Source organism: Leptosomus discolor, unplaced genomic scaffold (assembly GCF_034619465.1).
Source record: "Leptosomus discolor isolate bLepDis1 unplaced genomic scaffold, bLepDis1.hap2 HAP2_SCAFFOLD_29, whole genome shotgun sequence".
Classification (NCBI taxonomy): Eukaryota; Metazoa; Chordata; class Aves; order Leptosomiformes; family Leptosomidae; genus Leptosomus; species Leptosomus discolor.
Window position 1 is genome coordinate 241860 of NW_028237772.1, and position 23073 is coordinate 264932.

Here is a 23073-nt window from a genome sequence, read left to right on the forward strand (position 1 = left end):
GCCCTGTGTAATCGCTTGCCCTGGCAGTGCTCTGTTGTCCTGGTGTGTCTGGGATAAAATCACAGGCCAGCCACGCTAGGCAGGCTCCAGTCAGCCAGGGCAGCTGACCTGAGTTAGATACGGCTGTAGCCCATGCCATAATGTCATGGTCATGTTCAAGGGGGTAGGTTGGCTGAGGACAGGAGAGGGGGCTCCTGCTGAGGTTCCTTCTGCGGTTCCTTCTCCTGCTGCTCCTCCGGTTTCTCCCGAGGACTGCTCTCTGGTCGATTGTGACCACTGGATATTCATCTGGCTGAGTACGTCTCTGTTGCTATTGGTAGGGTTTTCTTTCAATCTGTTGCGCTTCTACCCACGGGTCTGCTCTCCTTTTTCCCAATTCTGCTCCCTGGCCAGTGAGGGTTTGTTGGGGGGGTAGAGCAAGCGGGTACAGGCTCAACATAGATGGGTGTTCAAACAGCTTAAGCCAAATTCTGCTTTGATGGTTCCTGTAATTCCACCAATGCCCAATGGTTTGTGTTGCTCCCATTATTGCCTCATCGACTTTCCCCTGGTCGGGGATGATTCTGGTTAAGTGATCTAAGAATTGCCTTGAATTTGCTAGCCCCAGCTACGTCTCATCTCTTCAGTGTGTCAGCTTCTGAAGCGCATCTCTTTCTCTCATTGCTCTTAGTGTTTTCCTTTGCCGATCATCGCCCTGGCCTGAATGAGAAATACAAGTGTAACGGGTCTGCGTGGCAAGGTTTTGGTAGCGGGGGGGTTACAGGGGTGGCTTCTGTATGAAGCCGCTAGAAGTCTTCCCTATGTCAGATATAGCCAATGCAAGCCGGCTTTAAGACGGACCCGCCGCTGGCCAAGGCCGAGCCCATCAGCGACACCGTTTTTTGCCTCTGTGATAACGTGTTTAAGAGAGTGAAAAAGTTGTTGCGCAGCAGTAATTGCAGCGAGTGAGAGGAGTGAGAATATGGGAGAGAAACATCCTGGAGACACCCAGGTCATTGAAGAAGGAGGGGCAGGAGATGCTGCAGGCGCCGGAGCAGCGATCCCCCTGCGGCCTGTGGTGAAGACCACGGTGAGGCAGGCTGTCCCCCTGCAGCCCGTGGGCGGTGGAGCAGATGACTGTCTACACTCCGGGGAGGGCCCCCACGCTGGAGTAGGTGGATCCCTGCTGTCGAGGCCAATTGCATCTTCCTCAGTCAGGCTATCCCCGACAATTCCCCTTTTTTGTTTTTGTGCAAGTAATGTGGCATGAACAGTCTTCTGCAGGGCCCTTTGCAGAAGACTGACAAGACAAGGCAACATCCAAAGCACGGTCACAATTACCAAGATGACTGCCCTCACCGTTTCAATCAGAGATATTAACTACCCAGACAGCCCCCACCCTTTAAACCTCCTTTTCAGTCAATCTAAGCCATCATCCTCTGTCAAACGCTTCATCTCTTCTTCTAGCTGCTGTATGCTCTTGAAAATAAGTTCTGAATGGTCAGATGTCTAATGGCAACCCAAGCAAACACGTGGAGAATGGATTTTCAGGGTTCGCAGTAGAAAGGCACAAAGCTTCTTGATACATCACGTTTGCTAAAGTTACCCGGACGTTCTGCTTGGGTTGTGGAACTACCCATTCTTCACCCTGATGCAGGTTCCAGCACAGGCCGAACACACCCAGCAAGAACCCAGCGAGGGCCGGCATCTGTAGAGACGCAAGCATAACCCCTGCCCCAGGTGATCAGCTCACACGGTCCACTCCACTGGCCAGTAACTAAATCTTTAATCTGCACTTTGACACCCTTTTGCAAATCCTGTTATGAAAAAGGAGAAGAAAAATGTAGAAAAAGAGGAGGTAGAGAAGTGTCCCCATAATGAAGGATGTTAAGAACATAAACTGCTTTATCTATACATGCCTGAGGCGGTTCCCCAATCATTCCCCCTTTTTGTTTTTTGAAGCTGCCGCTTCAACGTGCCATGTGCACGCTCAACGACGGCTTGTCCTGTTGGGGAATGGGGAACGCCTGTAACATGAGTAACACTCCATAAACTAAACAATGTTTGAGCTTTCCGTGAAGCATATGCTGGGCCATTGTCCCTTTTAATTTGGCGTGGCACCCCAAGCATAGAAAGAGCCCTCTGTAAATGTCGAATCACATCTTTTCCGGTTTCTCCGTTATGTGCTGTTGCTACCAAAGCACGAGAAGAAGTATCAATAGAAACATGAACATACTTCTGTCGGCCAAACTCATGAATATGAGTAACATCAGCTTGCCAAATCTGCATTGCTCTGGGATTACTACCAAAACACACTGGGGTGTGAGTGCCCTGGCAATCAGGGCAGGCAGCTACAACAGAACGAGCCTCAGTACGGGACAAACCAAACTGCCGTCGTAAAGCTCGAAAACCTTGATGAAAAAATTGATGTGATAATAGAGCTTGTTGCTTCGTGTCAGGAACAGTAGTTAGAGCCATAGCAGAAACAAGAGCATCACTCTTGAATTACCTTCTGTACAAAATCTGGGTCAAGTGGTATGAGTATGAACATGCATAACAAAAGAAGGTTCTTTTCACTGTTGAATGCTCTTCCAGAGTTCCAAAGCACCTCAAATAAGATTTGATTGTCTGACATAGTCAAGACCACTTTATCCAATGGATTAACCCCATTGGCTACATATGCTGAATCAGTGACAATATTTACAGGAGAAGTAAAAATAGAAAAACCAACAGCCATGGCACGCAGCTCTACTATTGTGGAGAACCTTTTTGATATACTACTTTGTTGCTCCAGTTGTTGTTTTCATACCATACTGCTGCTGCTTTACCTGATTTTCCTGAACCATCTGTAAAGACAGTGGGGCCTTTTACAGTTTCTGGCTGGCTGAAGTTTTTCTGACCAAATGGTATTTCTCGAGCAAATTTCAGTAGCGGATGTGATGGTAGATGGTACGATATTTGCCCTTGAAAACTCGCCATGGCCGCTTGTAGCTCATAAGTATTTGCCAGACACCATTCAAAATACCAGTTTAGAACAGGAAAAACAATAGTAGCTGGATCACGCCCTGTTAGTTCTAGACATGGCTTTCTGGCTTTTATGATCACATCAGCAGTGAGTTCAAACAATCCAGGAGCAGTTTTTCGTGGCTGGAATGATAAAAACATCCATTCTAAAATATGTAACGGGTCATCCCACTCAGGATTCCACTGCACCAAAGCACCAAATGGTACAGTTGTGTCAATTAGTGCAAAGAATTGTACCAATCGAGCCAAGTCTATTCGAGAGACAAATTTCTCATGTCTAGATTGTTCCACCTTATGAATTCCACCTAGTGCTTCCTCATTTAATATTCTGGGTTCTGCTGGATCAGTAGAATTTTTAATAATTCCAATAATGGTTGCAAGTGCGAATTTGTCAGCCCAAGATAGGGCCTGATCCAATTCAAAGATCCCATCAGTTTCTGTACATCATTAAGTGTTTTAACCTTAAGGTTGAGTTTCACAGGCTGTGGCACAACCTGTTTACTTGTAATTGTCATTCCCAAATATTTCCAGGGTTCTACCTTTTGTCTTTTTCGGGGGCAATAACTAATCCATATTGTTGTAATGAGTTTCTGGTCCAATTCTCCATGTCTCTCAACTGCTCCTTGCTGTTTGATGCTAACAGGATGTCATCCATGTTATGGTAACAATAACTAGTAGGGAATTTTTCCCTCACAGGTGACAAAGCTTGTGCTACAAACCATTGACAAATTGTTGGTGAATTTTTCGTGCCTTTGGTAAAACCTTCCATTGATACCTTTTTGAAGGTTCCACAGGATTTCAAGAAGGCACAGAAAATTCAAATTTTTCGTTGTCTTGGGAGGCCAATGGGATAGTAAAATAAAAAAAAAGGTTTTAAATCCACTACAATATTTCCCCAATTCACGGGGATCATGGCCGGTGAGGGTAGGCCCGGTTGTAGAGCTCCCATTGTAGCTATGACAGCATTAATTTGTTGTAGGTCATGTAGCAATCGCCATTTTCCTGATTTCTTTTTGATTACAAACACTGGGGTATTCCATGGGCTGTCAGAAGGATTTTGTGTCTTCGCGCTCCGTCTCGCGCTCTTCTTGCCATTTCCACGAAGCGACTGTCCCGCGTGTCCTTTTCTATTTCATCTAAAAGCGGCAAACAAGGTACGGCTAACAAAATATCATCTGTATAACGATAACAAGAACACTGCGTCTCACTCACTCACGCATTCAAACACTGATAACCAATTTTTACACTATCACACGAGGAGCTCCTTTACACCATTCACACAAAAGACCCAAAAGGACCCTTGCAACTCTGATTACTACAATAGCAACTATAGCATTGAGCAGACTAAGATCCAATATCATACCTATGTCAGACGAGTTCCAATTCAGGTAGTTAAATATCAGTGCGAGTGGTGAAAATACACGTCGACATCAATGCTGACCAGCGCACAGTGCGAGCACTGAGCAAATTACAGAAGCAGACCAGAAGGAATACCTTTTTCCGTAGATGGTCCTTGTCCACCCCTGCAGCGAGCCAGATGAGTCAGGGAGTCCCTCTGAGGAAAGGTCCCGGGGCGCGCCTAGGGAGTCGCTGTTCTCAGCGGCTCCTGCAGTCGGACAGAGATTGTCGCCTCTGGGTTGTCAACTGAATCTGAGAAAAGTCAACAACAACTCAGTGTTATTAAACAGGGATTCTTTATTGCACGTCAAGATTTTTTTTTTCCTATGTGAGGTTCGTTTTGTTTTTTCTTTTTTTTAGGGGGGGGAGGGGGAAGTGGGGGGTTTAGGGTGACCCCAGGGGTAACGCCGGGGTTCCCCTGTCCCCTCCCTACCAAAACCTTGCCACACACACACCCCCCCCGTGCGGGAGCTGCGTGAAAACACTGACACGATCAATGTGATCTAACAAGTGAACCTTTATTTCCGTGTTTCTAGTGCCATTTATAACCCTCGACCACACCCAATAAATACTGATTGGCTTCATCACAACTAACGGCCCATAGTCCAACCTGACTGGCCACATTGCGAGTCATGTTCAAGTCACGGTCACAAATGTTCACACCCATCTTCTTCAAGAAATTACAATGGCGTCATGAATGGCGGCTGTCTCTTCTCCTGCACCTGTAAGATGTTCATGCCCCCTGCACTGGAAGTTGTTTATACTTTCAGCAGTTCTGGTACGTCCCAGCTCGGATTCTCTGGAAAGGCTGGATTGTTCACATGTCCCTTATTTCGAAGATATCCTTCCACACTCCTCCTTCCTCGGCTAACAGAGAATGCAAAACCATGCGAAGGTGAAAAATGGCATTTCTCATGTGGGTACATTGGTCAGCTAACGAGTCCAAAGCATCAGCTCTCCGATTGGTTAGGATTTCTAATATTGCCTGTAAGCGGGTTATGCGGTTAAGATTATAGATCGGTTCTCTGGCTCCCGCTATCAGTTCGTTGGGGTTCCAACTAGCTGGGCCATAATGTCGTCTGATTCTCTCAGTGGGCCGCTCATCCTTTCTCCACTTTTGACCACTGTTTCGGGTCAGACTGGTATCAATACTCCTGTTCTCACGCCTCAACTCATCGTACGCCCTAATTCCTAGCTGGTTTCCCTCATCAGAGGCTAACAGGAAGAATAGGGGCCTAAAGGATCCCACATAGCATATACCAGACCAGTTTGGTGGCAATCTTCGATCTGCTGCCGTCCGCATATCCAGTAATGCCCTTGCAAAGCCCAGGTCCCATTGGCGAAGGGACCTTCCCACATTGCAGAGTCTATGGGTTGCTCAGAATACAATGTGTTTCCCGGTCCTAGTGCTCCTCCTAAAATGGTTTCGTCTCCATATCGATCACAATATTTACATTTCCACACCCCCGATTCCTTTTTCCACACACAGTTACATCCCCGCTTACTTTGATTAGTACTAGACCAAAATGTTTTAAACACTGTGCGGGTTCCATGTCGATGCTGCCACGCCCTTTGGTGCACTCCTACAGTAGGATTTTTGCTGGTGGTATTATCTCGCAGGCAGAAAGGGAGTAGGGGATCAAACTTGCTGTCTCGCCGGGCAGCTTTAGCACCCTCTCTGCAGGGACTGGTGAGGGAGCGTTTTGCCCAGTTGCACAAGTAATCACCAAACCGCCCTTTTCATTTTCAGTGAGCCTCCTTCAATATTGCCACCCTCCTCTCCCCAGCTCACTGACAGGGGGAGGAGGAGATCGTTTGCCTGCTGCTCATTTTTTCTCTCCTCGGTCTTACAGGCGCGAATCGGGAAAGAGGGTGCAGAGGGGATGTTGGGCTTTTCTTTAATCCAATTGGATAGGAATATTTTTAAGATTCTAGTGGCTTGTCTGTCCATTACTTCTCTAGGTATTCCTTTTTTCAGCCCTTCCATCCACAAATCGACCCTCTTTCTTTGTCCCTCACTGTCTGACCCTCTCTTAACAACATATTCCCCAATCTAATGAAAAGAAAAGCTTTTTTTCTGCAAACTGTTCAGATCTCGTCATTCCATGCATATAATCAGATTTCAAGACCCTCTATCAATTAAGTCGTCTGGAGACTGAACCAGGGCAGTCTAAATTGATATCTGAAAATTAGTCTTACTCATTCCCATCTGCCACAGTGGAACACTGAGTCTATTTGGTGAGGCAAAGCTCTTCCACCTCACTAGGGCAGGTGCTGGGGGGCAGCACCGCGTTGCTTTAGCATTAGGATTTTTCACAGTGGAGAGGGAAGATAACTACTTGCAGTAGAAAGTATTCCTTTTGACAGATGGCATAGCTGTCTGCATTCAAGATGGCATATTAAGAAGCAAAGATCGTTATTATTCAAAATATTTTATTTTGGATAAAATAAGTAAAAGGAACTGTCGACTCTCAACCATGTCCAACTCGTGCTCTTCTGGAAGATGTTGACCGTCTTTCTTGTGTAAACTCCACGCGTTCAGCAACTTCATCCAACCTTCTGCTACAATCAATTCTAAATCTTTTCTAAGTCTTTAAACTAGGATTGATGACTATTTGTTCTCTAAGTCCTTGTGCCCGGCAGAAAACTGAGTACTTGAACCAGGCAAACACTAAAATCCTCATTGCCTGGGGCTAGCCAGTGAAATACAAAGAGAGGCCAGGACTGGGGGCAGTCATCTGCAGATATTTTCGGCAGGAGAGCTCTGGGCCGATCCACCGGGAGGTGGCTGTCACACCGTCGCCGCGGCACACGGGGATATTCGCCAGCATGTTTTCCTTCTCCTGCTCCAAAGAGCATCTGCTATAGGCCTAAAAGCAACACAAAGGAACAGCAGTGTCATCCAGTTGCATCCGTTGCCCAAAAAAATAATCCAAGCTCTGCGCCTGTCACCGCTCTACCCTTTGACAACGGACGCTCCTTTTTCACCCCATCTCTCCCCAGCTCTCATTTCGGAGATCACAGGCTGATGCAGAACCAATACTGCTCCCTCAGTAGCCTGCTCTGTAAGGCCAAAGCAATGGGTGCCGTGGCACCAGTTCCCTCACTGCCTTACTAAACAGCTCGCACAGAACTGTTGTGTCTATTTTAATACCAGTTGAATGATATCTTCCCCTCCTTACATTAGCTGGCTGCCTGCACACAGTCCTCAGTATTCCTGAGGCATCCTCACCCGGTACAGAAGCTGAGGAGAAGGGTAGACGGACACGATAGCCTCAGTCGTCTTGAGGCTGACCCGGTTAAATTGTTGTATCTGTCTCTTCCAAGCTTCCAAGAGACCCTTTTGAGAAGGAGCCGCCTTCACCCCTGTGCACCGCTCCTTCTCTAAGCTGAAAAGGGAGCCCCGTCTTCTCTCGCTCTCGCCTGGGGAGAACAAGGGATGGGAAAGAAAATGAGGCAATGAGGCTACGAAGAAAATCCTATCCCTGCACCTGTTGTCACACGGCCAGTGAAGGAGAGCCACCTCTCACTCCGTGCTGTTACAGACACCGCTGGCATCAAAGTAAATGCTAAAAACTGGGCCCGATTTTCTTTACATCAAATTTCCTACCGAAAAAGAAACAATCCTGTACTTGGGAGCAATCCTGACACAAGCCAACACACATACAAAGTGGTAAACAAGAATTCACTTTCTGACTGTCCACCGTAATGAAACACTTCACGTGTCACTGTTAATGACATCTCACTTCTTCTCACGGCCAAGATGTGACATACAGCAGCTGCTGTGACAGGAATGCTACGATCGTGTGGGACAGCACAAGGGGGCTTGCTTAGCCACTGCTGTGCAACCTGCTGCTGTTCTTCCTTATCCATGGCAGCAGCTAAGCAGTTCTTGCTCAGTAATGTCTCTCTTGGTTACACACGAAAGAAAAGCTGGTGCTGTAAAAGCCCAGCTCTAGTTGCGATCCCTTCCCACTCCTAAAATCAGACTGACAACAAGAGCTTTGCTCGATGTCAAGTGAGACTCCAATGTGAAACCAGCGTCTGTCCCCACCCCTCCCCGGGCAGGACCTCCGTTTCCAAGAACCAACCCTGTGCTGAATGAGCAGCTGCTCTGTGTCGCCTGGTCTTTCAAAATCGTCACACCGTGTTGCCCTGAAGTGCAGCCCCGTACCTGCTGTTCCCCCGCAGTCCCTGTGAAAGTGCAGCCTCTCCAAAGAAGACATGACCAAACCTCGTCTGCTTACTCACTTGAACGGTGCTTCAGCTACAGCTTTTGTGAACACGGTGGCGTATGCTCCGATCTCCCCCCAGGTCTCAAAAAACCTGACTTGGATTTGTTTCCTCAGCTGCAGATCGAGCAAGGCCTGTAAAGATCATTGGAAACAACAGATGGAACAATGGATCTTCTCACATCCAACTCCACTCTTGGTTGAAAGGGTCACAGCATCTTGCTCGAGGACAAGAACATCGAATATCTCCCCGTTTGGGGAACAGCTTATTTAAGGCACTGAAGTATTATGGGGCAGCCTGTCTCCTGCCAGTTAAGCGCAGTTGAGTGCCATTTCAGCTGCTGCAGCTCCTCAGTGGCAGGCGCTTGTTCCACGCAGGCCAGCCAGCCCAAGGCAGCGCTGACATGCTTTGCCAGCGGGCCACGAAGGGCGAGAGATGCTGAGGGAGACGGACGTCAGGATGGAGGTGAACGAGACACGTCGGTCCGTGGCAGAGCAGGGACGTCCCTGAGTAGGGGGGAGCTGAGCCCAAAGAGCTCTGTCCACAGACACACGGACTAACGGGGGCTGAATCCCCCCGTCCAAAAAGTGTGGGATTGGGTCAAATGCTCAAGCAATGGCAGACAACGAGAGCTGGTGGCTGCGTGCCATCAGTTTGAAAAGGACTCACCTCTTCCACGTCCATTCTGGTTACCACCGGGCCAGAGTCCTCAGCTTTCCTTTTTCTCCCTTTTCGCTGTCCCTCCTCTTGGCTTCCATTCACCGCTGCCTGTCCCAGTCTGGTTTTTGACGGAAATAGGAAAGACCTAAGAAGAGTAAAGCAAGGCTGGGAGCTCACGCTCTTCCCCAGGTCATTGTGGTGACAGGCTGGATGGACCTTTGCTTCTGTTTCTATACAACAAAGCGTGGAGCAGTTCTGGGTGGGAACACCTCTTACGCTCCAGTCTTTGCTAGAAGGAGTTAATGTAAGCGCTGATGGTGTTTTTCAAGGGCAGAGACAACACAGAAACATTTGGAGGGAAAAGAGTTTAACCTGAAACAATTTTCTGCTCCAACTATGGCCAGCGCCAGAGTTTTCCCAGGCATTTTCTCCATCGCACGAGCTACGTAGCTCTGGAGGGTCTCCTGTCCTTCTGCACAGCCCTGGGCCTCCTGCAAAGATCAACAGAGAAAAGGAGTTAAACCCTTCTGAGGTGCACATGCAAGCGCAGCAACCTATGGCTCTGATTCTGCAGCTGGATCTGCAGATGAGAAAATCTGTTTGCGATGCTCCTCAGGGGCAAGCAGGCAATACTTGATGCAGCACAAAGTTACGGCAGTGGCCTCACTGCCCTTTATTTCCTGCCCTAACCCGTGACAGGCAGAAGGAAATCAAAAATAATCTCACTTCATCTGCCAATGTTACCTCCTCAAAAATCTGTGACAAGTTGTAACTGGGAACGAAAGCTTGTCAGAACTTTGCATTGTACAACCCTAGTGGTTTTGACCCGTTAATGGCTTCTAAAACCAGATTTCTGGTTTACTGAAACTGTGGCTCCAACCCCCATCAAAACCTTCCTGCCGTGAAGGGGGATGACAACCACCACCTTCACAGCAAGGCGTGTCTGGGGGCACAGAACTCATCAGCACTCTCACTTGTACGGAGTTGTGAACCATGGACAAAAGCTCCTCCAAGTGAAGCACAGCCAGGACATTGGGATCTTCTGCCCATTCGTCTTCTTCTTCCATCTGTCCAGACAGGAAAACAAACAGCCAGACCAACAGTCTGCTTCTGAGTCGCTCCAACCAGCGCTGCCACTCAGAGCTCTGAGGCAGGGAGATTCGAGGGTTTTTACTTGGGTTGCTAAATACAATTGCTAACGAGTGCAAGTAACAGAGGAAGGAAAGGGCAAGAACAGGGAGATTTTGCTCACAAACCTGAGATGACACGATCTTCCTCCTCCAGGTGATGCTCAATTCTATCTCAATCATTTTTAGCAGAGAGGAGGTCATGAGAGGGTCATCTTTCTTGATAAGAAAACCAGTGTTTTCTGTCCGTGTCTTTTGTTGCTTTGTTTAAGGAGGAATTCTGTGGCGTGAAAGGTAGTTTGTGTTCCAGAGAAAGTCAGTGTCTACAACAACTGATTGTTTTTTTTTTCCTTGACTTGCCCTGGTTGTAACTCGAGAATTTGCACAAAATGCTTCACTGAGCGTGTTCAGGGTAGGAATTCTATGTACGCCGGTGTGTAGTCCTGGCTTGGAGTCTTCTCGTCTGTAAGAGTTCAGAGTATGACTGTGTAAGGAACCGCCCCGCGGCCGAGGAGGAAGCTGAAAGGGAGATCACAGCTTGTCTGTTCTCCAGGCCATGTCAGGCCCATCCCAGCAACCAGCAGTGCCTGTGCCTCATGTGACGAGGCCTAGCTGGAACAGGAATTTGTGCCAGGCCTTCGGCATCGCTGCCGAGAGTTTTATTCCTCCCTGGGCAGCAGCGGCAGCAGCAGCACTTGAGATGGGGCCTCTTTGCAGGGGCCTTAGGCCGTGGGGGTCTTGTTGCAAATCTGCAGTGGGTAAGAAAAACTCCTCTACCCACAGTGAGATCAGTAGAGACGTCCTTTAATAACGATGCGCCCCGGGGACATGGGATCCTTCCCCAAGATGTCCGCCTGCACATTGCAATCAACAGAGATTTAGACAGTAAATTGATACATAGTTCATTTATACAATACAGATTTAATTTCATCCTCTCGATGATTGGTTCTTTTTTTCTCACTTCTGATGCAAATTAGCGCGCAGCCTCTGTCGTAGTCTTCTGTTGTTCTCTTTTGAGTAGGGGGTGTAATTTGGGTAGGTGGACCGTGGGTCGGAGGTCTCGACCACTCCTCGAATGGACCGTGTTTGGTCAAGGAACATGTTCTTGGCCAGGGAACATGTCCTTGGCTCACAGGCTCTTGGCTCGTCCCTGCTTTGGTCACGATTCAAAGATTATACACAACGAGCACCATCCTAAATCCTGTCTTGCAGACATCTTGGACTACAACACACTGTCCTTGTTTCTTACCACTAAGAGATTATTGGTTACTGAATACCTTGGGTCTGGAATTTTATAGAGGCGTGCTAGCAGCATAAGCAATACAGATTTTATTTTATATTTAATCATTTATTCTATTTGAGACTTATCTAAATAAAATTATCATTAGTCATGCTTACTAATTACTAATTAGAATTCTTGATATTCAAATCAGAATAAGGGGTTTTCAAACAGGATCACTGGTACCTAACAGGTTTCAAATTTCTCTAGTTCCTAAACTGCAGTCACCTGGTGAAGTTTCTATGGTTACAGGTTTCAAAACACACACACAGTTCTAACTTTTTAAATCTAATGATTTTAGAGAACATTTCCCCCCTTTGAAAGTATTGATAATCATACTCAATACTTTCACTCATTTATAGTGCATTGTCACTGAATCCTACGTTGTCATATGATGGTGGATCCTTTGGTTGTTCACCCTGGTGTCTTGTCACCACTTGCGTAATCATTCGGTTACACTCTGTTTTCTGTGTCAATTGTTTTTTCAAGCATTTATAGGTCAGAGCAAGTACTATAAGTACCGGGCTAAAGTGATTAAGGTCTGTATTAAGGATTTTATCCATGAACTCAGATTCCATCCTAATTCGTAAAAATTTTGTCTATCCAACTTTCTGACATATCCTCCTGATTTTATGTGTTTCTTGTTCTATTTTCCCTAACAACTCCAAATCATGTTCCACATCCTCCGTTACGTTTGGAATATGTATACAGCAGTGATCTATCTTGTCCTTTAAAAATCCACACACACCATGTTCCTTTAATAACAACAAGTCCAATGCCATCCTATTCTGTAGGGCCATTTTTGATGTAGCCTGCAGTTGCATGTTTATCTTTTTCAATCCTCTACGTGATACATTTGCTAATCGTTCAACTTGTCCAGTCAGTCTATACCACCACTCCCTATTCCTATAGGATGCTATAGGGTTTAGGGGAGATTCCAGCGCCCATCCTATTTTCACTCCTGTCCCCGGGTCATTCCAAATCTCGTTATCTTCTGCTTCTGATCTTTTAGTTAGTCTGGATATAGGTAAATTTTCCTGGCTTCCTTTAAAGGGAGTTTTCTTCCATATCGGGCGTAATGTCAGTAATCCTAAAGTAATTTGTCTAACTTTCCCATCTATGGGTGGATGAGTGGTCCAGGTGCCATCGCTCATTACCCATACCAAATGTCCGGGGCTTGGAATTGTATATCTTGAGTAACTACTTTTCCGGAGAGTTGTCATATTCCTATTATTTTGCAATCCCTGACATAAACACCCATAGTTCAGAGCTGCTGCTAAAGGGGTAACAAGTTGTATTGCTTGGTTCTCTGTACTGCAATCATATACCTGTTCACAGCGCCACCAAGGAACGATCTTTTCCGTTTCCCTTATCGATGTGGTTTTATCTATTACCATTGGACTTACTGTGTGCTTTAATCCATCCCGTTTAAAACACCATGGGCCCTTTGCCATATATTGAAATTATAGACGTACACCTGTAGACCAATTAGAATTCCACTGCTCCTCTTGTTTCACACTTTGGTTAGTTTTTTCACATTCCCGTTTCACAGTCATTTGACTCACATTTTTCTTTCTTTGCTCATCATAGGAGCACCAACCTACAGTCTTAAATCTCTCTATTTTGGTAAAGACATAATTCAATAATTTCTCTCAATCCGCCTTATTCCCGGGGCTCTTCCATTGCTTTCTGATATTTTTTACCTTTTTCTGCCATTCAAATTCTGGTTTCTGTTTACAATGGGTAGTTTCATTCTTTTTTCTACAATAGTCAGATTCATTGTCAGTATTTCCCATGGGACTGATTCCCCGGCTGCTCACGGTAGGCGCAAACAAGAGTGATTTGTGATACATTTTGCAAGTGTGCAAATTCTTTAATCAAACCTATCATTACATTTTCTTCTTGTGTTTTACCCGGTACTGATATTACCTGTTCTGTGTCTGGTTCCCCTTCTTCATCACGTTTTTTCCTCATTGATCTCTCATTTTTCACCTGTACCTGTTTGTTTATATTCCTCCGCCCATTACTCGAATCACAGGTTTGCATCTGAGTGTCATTAGTTACCCAGATCAAACCTGGCAGCGACCTTTTCTCTGTCCAGGTTCCCACCATCATAGGCTGTAACAGGAAAATAAAGTTCAGGTAATTAATCATGTTTCAGTGTCAATTTCAGAGTCTCTGGATTTCCAATTACTCTCCAGTTTGAAGATGGTACTTTCTTTACTCTAGTAGAATGGATCCAAGCATCTGATTCAGCAATCTTGATTGCAGTAAACGTGGTTAGCAGTACTTGATATGGTCCCTTCCAGTTCTCCTGTAGAGGCTCTGTTGTCCAGGTCTTTCTGTAGACGTAGTCTCCAGGCTGGAAGTTATGGACTGGATTCTCCAAAGTCAAGGGTCAATTCCACACTATTGCACTCCGCAGTTTAACTGAAGTTTTTTCCAAGAGAAAGCAAATAATTATACACATCTTGTTTTCCTGTTCTATGTATGCTTGGATTGGGTTCAGGTGACTCGTGTGGTTTTTCATACATTAATTCCTTGGGGCTAACAGACATCCCGCTTTTTGGCTGTACTCTAATTCTCAATAATGCCAGTGAGAGTGCTTGAGGCCATTTCAAATTAGCCTCCTGACATATTTTACTGATTTGCCTTTTTATGGTCTGGTTCATTCTTTCTACTTTTCCACTAGATTGTGGCCTCCAAGAGGCATGCAAATCCCAGGTTATTCCTGGAGCTTTACTGATATCTTGCACCACAGGTGCTACAAAATGTGGGCCCCTATCTGATGACATTCCAAGGGGTACTGCAATCCTTGGGATTATTTCCTGTAAAAGCCATTTGACTGTTTCTTTAGCTTGATTTGTACGACAGGGAAAGGCCTCTGGCCATCCAGAAAAGGTATCAACCCTGACCAGAATATATCGATACCCTCATCTGCCAGTAATCACCAGGTTGCATTCCGGTTTTTAATTGACCCATTTAAACCTTTTTCTGTATGACCGGATTATTACTTTTTTTTTAGACAGAGTTGACATTTGACTGCAACTAATTTAGCCATCTCTATCATCTTTACTGATATTACATGCTGCTTCAGAAATGTCACTAGGGCTTCCACACCCCAGTGGCATTCCCGATGTTTTATCTGCAATGTTTCTTTCCTAATCAATGGAGGCACAATAACCTGACCTTCAGAGGCAGTTCACCATCCTTCTGAGTTTTTCTTTGCATTTAATAATTGAGCTAATTCCTCATCTTCTTTTGAGTATCTAGGAGATATTTAGGGAGCATTACAGTTCTGGTGGGAATTAGTGCCATCTGTAATGCTTGTTGTTGGGCTACCTTCCTGGCAACTTGATCTGCCAGTCTGTTCCCTTCGGCTCTCTTTGTATTTCCTGTTTGATGTGCTTTACAGTGCGTGATTGCCACTTGGGCCGGTTTTTGAACTGCCAGTAACAATTGTAATATCTCCTTCTGATGCTTTATATTTGCCCCCGGGAGGACAATAGTCCTCTTTCTTCCCCTAATGCCTATGGACATGGACCACTCCAAAAGCATATTTTGAGTCTGTTCAGATGTTTACTTTCTTTACTTTACTTAGTTCCAATGTCCGTGTTAAGGCAATCAATTCTGCCTTCTGAGCTGATGTCGTGTTAGGTAATGCCTTTGCTTCTATGACAGAATTTTCAGTTGTTACCGCATATCCAGCCTATCCAGTTCCGTTCTGTACAAAGCTGTTGCCATCTGAACAGTTCCCACTCAGGGTTTTCTAAAGGGACATCTTTTAGACCTTCTCGACTGGAATATGTGTGTCCAATCATCGCTATGCAGTCGTGCTCAGGTCTCTTCCTCCTGTGAAGCACTTAAGAAAACGGCCAGGTTCACAAGATTAGTTGTTTTCAAAATCACATCATCTTGTTCTGTAAGGATTACTTGGCATTTCATCATTCTACTAGGGGAAAGCTAATGCCCCCCTTTTGTTCCAGCACAGCAATAACCGTATGTGGGACATAAACCGTAACGACTCTTCCCACAGTGAGTTTTCGCGTTTCTGCTACTGCTCGCAAGCATGCAGGCCATCCCTTACTCACTGTGTCCAGTTGCTTGGCAAAACATCCCACCAGTCTCTTCCAGCTTCCTATCCTTCGGGTCAGGACTCCCAAAGCAAGGTGTTGTCTTTCATGCACAAACAATTCAAAGTCTTTAGTTCTATCAGGCAGTCCCAAAGCTGGTGCTGACATTAGTGCTCGCTTAAGGTTTCGGAAGGCCTATTGTAGCGAGGGACCCCACACAAGAGAGGCAGACTTCTGGGCCTCGTAGAGTGGTTTGGCTGTCAGTCCACAATTCATCATCCAGAGACGACACCGGCTGCCCATTCCCCAAAACGCTCTTAACTCGTGCATAGTCTGAGGTTCAGGAATGGCACAAATTGCTTCCTTACGAGCAGTTCCCAGCTTTCTCTGTCCCTTTGGAATCTCAAACCCCAAGTAGATGACTGCCTGGCTTTCAATCGGGGCTTTCTTCTTAGACGCCTTATACCCATTAAGTCCCAGGAAATTCAAAAGTTCAACGGTTACCTGGATACAAGCCGACTTTTCTTCAGTAGCTATCAGAATGTGTCCACATACTGTAGGAGCAGGTGTTCTGGTCGCGAAGTTACCATTTTCTCCATTGTCCAGATTCCAGTTCCTTTGCCAGCTGGCTACCGAAGATCATTGGGCTGTTTTTAAAACCTCGGGGTAGTCGTGTCCACGTTAGCTGTACTTTGTGTCCTGTCTGTGGGTTTTTCCACTCAAAGGCAAACAATTTACGACTCTCCTGTTCCAGAGGTATGCAAAAGAAAGCATCTTTCAAATCAAGCACTGTAAACCACTGGTATGTCTCTTTAAGGGCAGTCAGCAATGTGTATGGGTTTGCCACCACTGGGTGGAGGCCTTTGACAGTTTGGTTTACAGCTCGCAAATCTTGCACTAACCTACAGTTGCCCGAAGGCTTCCGTACTGGTAAAACAGGAGTATTATACTCTGACTCCCACTTCTCTAAAATTTTGGACTCCAGAAATTTATCAATTAAATTTTAATTCCCTCCTTTGTTCCAGGTTTGATTGGATATTGTTTAATCCTTACCAGTCTCGCACCTTCCTCTAATTCAATTTTTACAGGTTGTGCCAATTTAGCTTTTCCTGGGCTATCAGTTTCTCATACCATGGGGATTACGGCATAATTCATTTCAGGGGGGAATTTCCTATAGCTTTGGTTTTTCTATATCATTAAAGTTTCTCCTATCTTCGATTCAGGTACTTTTAACAACAGTGCTCCATTTTCAAAACTGATTTATGCATTTAATTTAGATAACAGATTTCTTCCCACTAAGGGTATTGGACGTTCTGGAACATACAAAGATTCATGTGTTACATGGTTGTTTTCAAATTTCAGATCCAGGGGTTGTAGGAATGGCCAGTTATCCTCTTTCCCTGTGGCTTCAGTAATATTTGCTGGTTTTTGCTCTTATCATTCCTTTTTGTGTATTCAAAACTGAGAACGTTGCTCTAGCACCTACTAAAAATGTAACCTCTCTTTTTTTTTTTCTTTTTTTCCTCCCAGCCCTCAGTCTTAAGGGGGTTATTAAATGAGTACGATATCGAGTTTTCCTGGACACTGGTGAAGAGGGTTCTATTTCAGATTCTTTGTCCTCTATTCCACTACTGCCTGGAGAGGCTGGACCCCTTCTGCACCAGTGTCCCGGGTCAGTTGCCCAGATCTAGGCTGAGGTTTGTGTTCAGGAGGAGGTACTGGGACAGGGGGGTGTATGAGGTCAGCAGGAGCTGCCGGGGCGGTAGGAGCAACATCTAGTTCAGGACCTGTATCTACCTGTCCCCCCTTTTTAAGTACTAAATGCCTAAGACAAGTTTTCAACTTAGTCCATGCAGAGCAGCGCTCCTGATCCTTTTTATCCTTTATCATAAGAGGCATTACTTGATCAGTCAACCCACATTCTTCCTGCCACTCAGGTTTTTCTCTTAGATAAAAGAATAGATCCACATACAGAGCTTTGTCCTGTTTTCCTTCCCTTTTACAAAATAACATCAATTGTAAAATAGTGTTATAGTTTAGGGTCCCATTCAAGGGCCATACTTCTCCACTTTCTAGCTTATACATTGGCCATACATGATGATAATATTCAGTAGGTTGCTTCTTACGTAGCTCTTCATGCATCTCTTTCCAGTGAGCCAAAAGACAACCTAAAGGAGAAGTCCTTGGTATGGGACTCTCATTTCCTTCCTTCTACGATATTGGAAGGAATATTATATTTTAAATTACCACAATATAATATGATACTTTCAACTCTCACACCGTTCTTTTGCTTCACTTCTCTCCGGCTGCACCCCTCGCGGGATAACAGAAACGTGAATTAAAGCTCCACACTCGCTTTGTAGCTGAGCTACGTCTCATTCAAACCACAATTAACAAGGGCCCATTATTACTCCCACACAATAAATCATCAACAACAATAATACTATCAAAATAACAATTAAAACAGCAGCTTTATAATAATATTTTTATATTAAGGTACCTTTACCGGATTACCACACGGGGACTCACAGCCCTTTACCGATGCCAACCCTGCGGAGCTTTCGCTCCGTCTGACAGGCAGGCTATAATACAATCAGTTGAACGATGCTTCTGTTGCTGGTGAAACTCCTCTTGGGCCTTGAGGGGCAGGTGGGGTTTGGCAATGAAGTTTGGGACTTCATCTTGCTTGTCCCCCTTGTTGGAAGGGCATGAATAAATCTCCAGGTAACAAAACAGGAATTGGTGTGGTTACTCTTGGCCTTTTCCTTCCCCTCCTACTTTGAAGAGGATGCTGTCCTCCACAGTATCACAAGCTGATACTTGTCTGCTCCCGGGACATTGATGCAACTGTATATTGAATTCCAACCATGTCACTTCAAGGCAGCTCAGCTGTGGGAGCTTGTGCTGCTGGAGAGCCCTGTAAGTGGTAGCTCATACAGAAATGGGCCCTTGTCCAGTTTAGTTACGATTCCAGTGGAAAACTGGTTTCAGTCCTCACCTATCCAAACGCAAAGTAATTTGCTGTGTATCACCACTTTCTTACCTTATCTCCTGCAAAAACCACTTGATTAGTGACCTTACCCTCCTGCATGCCTTAGGCACAAATGTAAAACAATCAAGCTGTGGCTTGGTAGCTGTCTTTTGGCAAGATGTGGGGTAGATTATGGGGTGAACTTGTCCAGAACTCTCAGCAGAAAGTTGCTCTTCTCTCCAGTTTTCTAATCTGATGGATACCTGCTTTTGAGTGAGATAGATAAAGTCTGTTAATGGAGGTGTAAAATACGGAGGTAATATCTGCCGAAAAGCAGCCTGTAAGCTCTTAGTGCATCCTGGTTGTGTCGCAGCATCTGCTGTGGAGCTGTGCTGTGCCAGGCAGAGGTGAAAATGCAGCTAGGGTTAGGGCATGCTGTGAGTGTCTGTACTTGCCCTCTCTGCTACATGTTCTTTCTGGTCCAGTTGAGTGATTTGAAAAGTCTCTTCCCACCTCAAGTGGCCCGTCAAACAAAGCCCTTGATCAGCTCTTCCTGCTCTGTTTACCATCACCAGCGATTCTGGTGGTGTGAAGCCTGATGGCAGAGTGAAGCAGGGTTCAGCTTTGTCCCTGTGTTGTTGGTTGTGAAAGGTAGGACGTGTGCTACTCGCTCAGAGCTGTATGCTTCCCTCCGCCAAAACTGGCCAGAAAAAACTCCGGTTGTTGAAACACAACCAGTCTGCAGGTCTGCCTGGCTCAGCTCCCCCAAAGCCGGGTCTGGGCAGTTAGGAGGTGGGGGTACTCCTGTGGCTGAGACTCACCGTGGAGCAGCCTGCTCTGGGCTACAGTGAGATCGGTGTGGAGCATCCTGTCCTCCCTCTCCAGGCTCTGCACTTCAGGATCCCTGGCAGTGGAGTTACAGCCAGAAGGGAGGCGAAAGCCATGGCTGGGAGCAGCCCCAGAGCCCTACAGCGGTGACTTGTACTTTGTGCCGTTCTTTGTGGGCTTCGTAGTGAGTTGGCTGGGCTCCTGCGTCCTGGCTCGCGCCTTTTCTCCCTGTTCTAGTAGAAATCACGTGCCTTGTTAATTAACGAGTGTTACGCAGTGTAAAGGCTGATTTATTGTCCTGGGAGTGTAGCCTGGTGTGATACCCAGATTTGGTATCCTATGGAGCCATAAGGGAAAAATGCCAAAGGTGCTTAAAATTGCACTTTCTAAAGGGCTGCGCTAAAGCGGCAGCAAGAGGTCAAGTCACTCAAAACGCAGAATTCGGAGCCTTTGAGACAGGATGTCACTACGAGGTTATGCTCTCTGATTGTGTGCTCTTTGTGTCTCAGAGCTTGCAGCTGGCTTGGGGCTGTGCTTTCACCAATGCGTGTGGACTCTTTGGATGTTTCCTCATCCTCAAGAAAAGGAGTGGAGCACCATCTGTTAAATCATTTCAGTGGCTTTGAAATTCAGTACTTTGTACAGAGAGCTGATGGTCTGCTTCAAACCCAGAGCCCAGCAAACTGCCATGAAGGAGGAGAGTGCGGGTGAAAAACTGGAGTGAGCGTAGGGCTGTGCCTACTCCCCACCCCCGTCTCTTTCCTAGGTTTAGACTGGGCACAGGGATGTTATCTGTCCTTCCAGCTCTATCTCTTCACAAAACACTTTGTTCTTCCATTTTGCTCATAGACTCTGTTGTAAATGCAGCACTATTTTTCTTGGTGACTATCACTTGAATGCACACTGTTAGCTCCAGAGCTTGTTTTAGCATTTCTTAACCCATTTGTCAGCACTTTACGAAAGCAACAGGTTTATGCACCTGGGAATGCTGTTTCTTCATGCCGGTGATAATCTTGCCTTGAACGTGTGGTGCTTTATTACTCCCATCAGAATGAAAGCGCAAGTTAGAGTGTGCAGGTTATTTCCCCACCACCCCTCAGTGTTCTTTGGTATTCTTGTTTTATAGAAATGGTGGTTGGTTTGGGTTTTTTCTCTTCTCTCTTTTTTTTTTTTTTTTCTTTGTCTTTTTCGGCCCAGAAGCTAAGATACCACAAGCATCTTTTCTGACTCTCCAGAAAAAAAACCCAGCAACTCTTTTAACCCGACTTGTAATCCAAGGGGTTATGCCAGGCAGAAGTGCAGCTGTGGCTTGCTTCTGTTGCCCTCTTTTGTCTACGTACAAATGGAGGTGTTGTGTCGGGGAGAAAAATGTTCTTTATTATTTGAATCATTTTTCAAGCCACCTTCTCATGACAGTTCTGACTTGCACGTCTTGATATGTCCAAAGATTTGGAAGGAAAAGAAATGGACCGTGGTAACCTGTGCATAAGTTCTCGCTGCATCGGAGCAGTTCTCTTGAGATTTGATGTGGTTGTAGGTAGATCTTTGGCTTGCAATATTTTTCTTTTCTTTGCAGAGAAAATTGAAGAAGAAAAAGGGAGAACTTCTCTTTAGGATCCGGGTAGGTCTACCTGTTGCCTACCATACTCTAAAAGTAAAGCAAAATTGCATTTAACACCAGCCATTTGAAAACAGCATTTAAAACCAGAGTGATGTGAAGCACTGCTGTTGTTGCTAGCTGCTGTGTTAGCCTTTAAGCATAGCAAGGAATGTGTCTGCTTTCTTTGTGGAACAGAAGGATACTGATTTGCTGAAACTTCATGTATTCGTGAGCAAAATAGTGCTGAATTTGAGCTCTGTAGGCCAGTGCACCATTTGTTTAAAAAAGCCTTTTCCCTAGCCTGGCTGTTGTAAACAGAAATGGTGCTCATCTGTGGATGCACACGAAGGGTGGGATGGCAGCCAGAGGGAATCCTTTTGGTATTTCACAGCTCCTGCCAGGAGTTTTGTTACTGTCCAGACTAGATAATAAATTAATAACTAATCTAAGCAGGTAGGTAGTGCCTGTAATTGAAATTGATGGTCTGCTTCTCTCTTGTGATGCTTAATCTTAGTTTATTACAAATATTCTTCCTTCTCATAAGAATATTTTCCCTTCAGGATTTAGACGTGACTTTGCATTTGGAAGAGGCCTCAGAAATAGCAGTGCAGGGGAGGCTGGGGAATCTGTGTGCAAACAGCAATTAACTCTTAAGTCCAAGGTAGCTGTGACTTTAACCGCAAAACCTGGCAAGGAGTAATGTCACTTTGGCCAAAACAGAGCCATTGGACACCTTTTATACAGTTCTGGGAGGTTTGCAGCAAACCAGCCCGTGGAGTAGGGCGTGCGTGTGAAGGACAGCTCTGCAGATGGATCTCTGGAGCTGTGGTCCTTCTAAAGGACCTTCTTCCGTCATATCCCTCAGTCTGACTTGCTCACCCAGCTGGGCTTGCACTCTGGGCATTGCCAGGCACTGAGGAGTTGTGGGAATAGTACTGGATCAGCCTGCTGTGCCGGATGAGGAGTTTCGTGTAGGACTTTTTTGACCCAGGAGGGCTGGAATCAATATTCAGATGGGCTTTTTGATGGGCAGTGGCTTGTGTTCTCATGCTGCTCAAGTATTAGATTGAAGGAGGTTATGTTCAAGGAGAAAAATCTTGCTATCTAGGGTGTCCAAAACGCCTGGGCTCTTGAGAAGCCTCTGTGGCCAGAATCCTGGCAAGACCTGAGCTGACGAAGAGGAGGGGTACCAAGTGCCTCGGTAGGACGCTTGGCTGCGCTCCCTGTAGAGAGTATCAATCCGGGGGGTGCAGGTGGGCCAGGGAAGTGTTACAAAATGCTGGATGTTCCTCTTTGCTTCAGTGGTTAGATCAGCCCAGGTTATCACCTGGTGACACGTGCATGCCCACCACCATGTCCTTTCTGTGCTGGGAAGGTTTGTGCTGAGTTCACTACGTCAACCAGCACCCTCTGGCAAGTGAGAGGTTTGGCTTATGGACAGCAAGTCCCTGGCCAGTATCAGAGGCTGATTGCTGTTTGGTGTGAGTCTGAAGACTCTGTTACGTCTGGACGCTCTCCGTGCATCCTAGTTCATATCTCTGTTATTTTTTTCTACTGCTGCTGGAAGTTTTTCTGGATAAAGGTTAAAGCCAGTTACACCTGTAGTTTTTGCATGAACCATGTGAGTGCCAAAGTAGCGTCAGGAAGGAGTGGAGCCTTATTTCCCAGTGCATCTCTTCACCATGTGTCAGGTAGCACAGCTCATCAGTGTACCTTTTTCCTTCCAATTGCTGGTTGCTCTGAGCTTGCAGAACTGTGTTGGAACTGGTTTTGTCCTGCTCTTTCCATTAATCCAGTTTAAAAAAAAAAAAGAAACAAATTTGTTTCTGCAAACTTCCTTAGGCTTTCTTTGCCTGAGCAGGTATTATTAAGGTCCTTACGCCCTCTGAAAGAGCCTTGTG

The 23073-nt window shown here is 45.8% G+C and overlaps 1 pseudogene; it reads right to left on the bottom strand.

Moving 5' to 3' along the window:
- Positions 1 to 1398: 1398 nt before the first annotated feature.
- LOC147412835 (structure-specific endonuclease subunit EME1-like) lies at positions 1399 to 10625 on the bottom strand (annotated as a pseudogene).
- Between the last annotated feature and the right edge of the window lie 12448 nt (positions 10626 to 23073).